Consider the following 4,804-nt stretch of genomic DNA (forward strand, 5'->3'; position numbering starts at 1 on the left):
AATACGATGCAAGATAACATCTTCTTAGAAAAATAAAGACTTTATATTAAGCAATATGTGTGCTATGAAGAAGGGGAGTTTCCAATGTTTAGCAGTGAAAGCATGAAAAACAAACCCATATAACCTTGGGCATACACTGTAAGACTGAATGTAGAGAATTCCTTTTATTAAACTACAGAAAGATGGCAGAGGACCAAAAGAGAGCAGCAACATCAGAGATATTTACTAACAAAGACAGATATCCTGTCAGGCGAAACAAGGGAAGGCTGAGCTCTTCTCTGTTACAGAATACAGCTTAGATGTAAGCACAACAGTATTGGAAAGCTTTCTTGTTTGTCATCAAAAATACAGCTAGACAAAATGTGATCTTGTGCTAAACATGTAAGAAAACAGGGTGTTGTGTTGAAATATGTCAACACAACAAAAGGTAACCGGTCTTTAAAGAAAGGATTTTAAACAGGCAGAGAAGTTCATTCAAAATGTAGTTCATTCAACCCTAATGCAGCTTATTGGTAATGAGGATGTAAATAATTCATTTATTTAGAAAATGTTCTAAGTTATAGAGGATGTTTTAAAAAGTCTGACATGTGGAATGATTAATAACAATAAATCAAATATTTCTTTTTTTTGTTAAATCTATGAGAATAAAAATAACAAAATACTCATAAGGCTCAAAGTGTATGCTTGGGCCAATAGATTAATATTTGCAAAGTATTGACATAAATGTCTAAAACAAAAAATGTAAATCACAATCTAAGAGGTTTTATTGTAAATAAGGAATAATTGGGCTCTTTGGGTTGCAACTTAAAAAATTGGAACATATTTGTCTTTGAAATGATGCCTTTACTTCAGCCAGCAACAGGTGGGAGAGGGGTAGGGCTGTATCATTCTATGCTCCATATAAACAGAGGAAACTTTGATCAATCATGCATGTTCTCTGGCATCACATTAAAAACACTTTCAATTGTAACTGTATGGTAAAGTAGATTTTGACTGTAGCCAGTCAATGCCTAATGCAAGTTAACAATATTAAGAGTAATATTCTTCTAAAGCTTCTGGAAACTATGGGAAACAGAAACCAAAACATTCCAATGAATTAATGAATCACAGTATGCTTTATTTATTATTCACTTGGCACAAAACATAACATCAGAATGTCGTTAATATGTACTTTGCAAATGAAAGAAGAGTTATGCGCCAGTGGGATGGAAATGAATTATTCACAAGAGCCTTACGAGGGTTAGATTATGCACATATCAAGAAAACACTGTTTTGGTAGCACATACATGAAGTACAAAGTCATGGATTGTCTGAAAAGCTGACAAATTACCATATGAATGTGCAGACATTCTTTCATGAGCAGACAGTTGGTTGAACATTGAAGATCCCTTAGAGTTACAGAGCATGTCTACAAGCCAGAGAAGAGCAAAACTGGCTGCTGCTCAACCACACAAATAGGGACAAACAGAAGGTCAGTTCTCTGAACAGGCATGTAGCACAGATGGGTTCATGTTACCACCTTTAGGACACATCCCTGAACACTGAGGTCATTCTGCTTGGGGGGTCTATCTCACTGTTCCACTTTCAAGTGCTGACTGCTTTTGTTCAAAGTTGCATGAATACCAAAACCACAATTTTGTATTATTATTTCTTGTTTAACCAAAAACGGCCTACAATTTGAATTGGTAAAATGTAAAAAGCATAGATGCACATAAAGCAAAAGGCCGATCTAATTAACCAAATGTTCAGTTTTCATAGTCTAGCCAAATAACCAAATATTAGTAGGACCATATTAACTTGACAAAATCTCCCACCAGGGTAGAAATATTTAAAATATGCGAGTTATTTACAAAAAACAACATTGATTTAGCTTTAAATGCACTTTTTAGGGTACCTGTGTCTGCATCACCTGAAACGTAGTTTGAAACATGTCAATATTTCAGAATAGAACAGAGTAAAGAATAGTGTAATCTTTAAAACTAACTATTAGTCCCAAAATTATTAATATAAAATGAAAATAAAAGGGGGCTTAATGTTGAGCCTTGGGGGACTCCTTTTAAAATTCTCTAAAAAAAAACTGAAGTGTATCCATAGGAAAAACTTGAATTCTTGCCTCTTCATTAGAAGCAACATCCCTGAATATGCATCTCACTGAACAGATCAACATTCAGGGCAGCATATTGCTGCTCCGTCACCAACGCACCGATAATGTACTTTATTAGAAATGTATCTTCATTTATAATAAAAATCTGGGAATAGTGGAGAATTTGTATAGGATGATGATTACCATCTCAGGGGCTCCACTCTTTAAAAAGCCAGTACATAAAATATATTACATATCATGTTATTATGAAACTTGTGAACAGTTTATTTCCCCAAAACTATAAGGAAATATCTGATGTGTCACTAAAACTTTGAGTGTTTAAGTTGAATAGTACTACCGACAGAAGAGGCACTGCTGCAACAACCAGTTCTATTCACTTTTCAAGTATTCCTGCAACTAAAACAGGATTCTTGACACAATTCTGGAGGAGTGAAACTGCATTCTGCAGCAGATTTGAAACACTACCCTGAATTTGTGGGTCATGCTTGTGTTGGCTCACCATAAATACAAGCTGATGAGAGAGAAACTGCCCCCCAGCAAAGAGTAAGGTTGTCTTCAGTGCAAAAGCTGTATTTCTCTTAGCAGATTGAACTGCATGGCAGTAACAGGAAATGCATTTAAAATGGTCCTAAACAGACTTGTAAGGAACAAATATCATTAGACTGCATTTTGCTGAAATAGTTCACAACATGATGTGGAGCACAACTATGTAATCTACAGAAAGAAAGAAAAAAGAGAAGAGGATACCGCAAACAGCGGATTGTAGCTGTGACGCTGCAACAATGCATGACACCATAAGGTCACTGGAGTAAAACAACAGCACCGGTGACAGACCACCTTCCACATGACTCACCTGTATTTACGCATTTTCAATACGGGCAGCACCGGGTTAACAGTAAAGCAACAAGAAACGCGCAAAAAAGCCAAATAGTAAAGATCAAGCCAAATTTTACCGCAATAGATCCTGAGAGGTAGAAGATGTTTTGGGGACCTGAACGGAATTAATGCTGCCTGTCCTGCATCTCTAGCGAATGCTCTACAATCATGCAGCAGAATTGAAATTCATATGTCTGGACATGCATGCGTTAAACCTGACGTGTCTCGCCATTCGGGCACATGCCCGCTGTTGCCCCCCAAAACAACCGACGGTGACTGGATCGGCCCCATTGGACGCCAAACGCTGCGCACCCTGAGGGTAAAAAACGCATCCTGTCGTCTTGCCCACTGGACCGCACCGCATCGCACTTCAGTGCGCCAGCGTCTCGCCTCCAGGAAACTTGTATGACTGAGTGACGCGCTCATGCGTGCACGCGGCTATGGGACCACGCAGACGCATGATCGGACGGTCACCGAGCTTATATTTTCCTCCCTCTCATTAATAAAGGACAGCATACTTCCAGATCCCCGTCACATGTTAACGTACCTGTCTTCAGCTCCTCTGGGACATGGCTGCCTTTTTCCAGACGCTGAAGTATCCATTCTCCCTCATGCCGGTTTGATCTGCTGGTCTGAACGCCGCCGCCGCCGCCGCCGCTCCTCCAAGGTCTGTGTGCGTCCACGGACCATGCGTGTTGTTTCCACATCATTGAGAGGGGCGGAGCCCACGACCCTTGGAGACGGCGCGCAACTGGATCGTGACAATGCCACTTACTTACTCTTTGAGCCAATCAGATGCCAGTCCAGGCAAATCACCTACTGCTGTTTGCATCCCTTTAGGTGCGGGTATGATGTTTTTCAAGATGAAAGTGCAACATTTCCGCTTTTGGAAATTCTGGAAGAAAAAAAATGGTTGATTCAAATTTATATTAGTGCCGGATCCATGCGTCCTTTCAGTTCCTTTTCTTTTTATAAATGAAACAGGAAATTTGACACAGAACATAACAAAAGATAGGGAAAAAGCTGATTCATAACAACCACATATTACTGGCCGCCTATGCAAAACGTATATCACAATTTCAAAATATAATAATGCTCAAGTTCATCTCCATAAATCTTAATATTACCAGAGATTAAAATGGCGTCAGTAATTCAATTTAAAAAGCACAACTTATACAGATGTTTTCCACAAAGTGATATATTTTTATTTTGATTTCTGTGAAAACTGTGTTCAGTAAATTTAAGGTTTGGGGAGAAAAGTGGTAAAAAGGCTGCACATGCACTGATATCCACGTTGAGAGGATTATGAAAGAATGTCCTGGAAACAACTCTTGAAGAACTGACTACAATACACCCATTGGGAATGCCTGCAAAAACTTTTTTTAATGTGTTTAGTTTCACAGTATTTTTAAGGCAGATATTCAACTGCATGTGCACTTTTTTCTAAAACACTTTTTCTTTCTGCTCAACTTCCCTACAGCTCTCTATGAAAAGGTAACTTTCATAATTAGGTCTACTTGAAAGTGTTAAAGTTACCAGTCTTCCTCATGCTGGTGTTAACTTCTGTGATACAGTTTCTCTTGTTGGTTAAACTCTACCAGTAGAGTTCACATATATGTTTATTTTTGTAATGAAAATGAATTATTATTTTTGCAGTTATATACTTATTTATATTTAATTGCAATTAATTTATTTTTTGTAACATTCTGCACGCACCTGTAGGAAAAACAAAAAAATTCTTTACCCTTTTATAGACTGACCAGATTAATAAAAAAAAGGTAAATAGAGTTAGAACTGTAAACACACACAACAAAAAACATTAGC

At 37.9% G+C, this 4,804-nt stretch overlaps 1 protein-coding gene across 1 annotated transcript in view; it reads right to left on the bottom strand.

Moving 5' to 3' along the window:
- Window positions 1-3,655, bottom strand: part of LOC116737601 (T-lymphoma invasion and metastasis-inducing protein 1) — a 55,153-nt gene extending 51,498 nt beyond the window's left edge. The window contains exon 1 of the mRNA XM_032590847.1: window positions 3,528-3,655. The gene's annotated coding sequence lies outside the window, so the exon portion shown is untranslated. The remainder of the gene's footprint in view (window positions 1-3,527) is intronic.
- Window positions 3,656-4,804: the final 1,149 nt, after the last annotated feature.

This window comes from Xiphophorus hellerii, chromosome 18 (assembly GCF_003331165.1).
Source record: "Xiphophorus hellerii strain 12219 chromosome 18, Xiphophorus_hellerii-4.1, whole genome shotgun sequence".
Taxonomy (NCBI): Eukaryota; Metazoa; Chordata; class Actinopteri; order Cyprinodontiformes; family Poeciliidae; genus Xiphophorus; species Xiphophorus hellerii.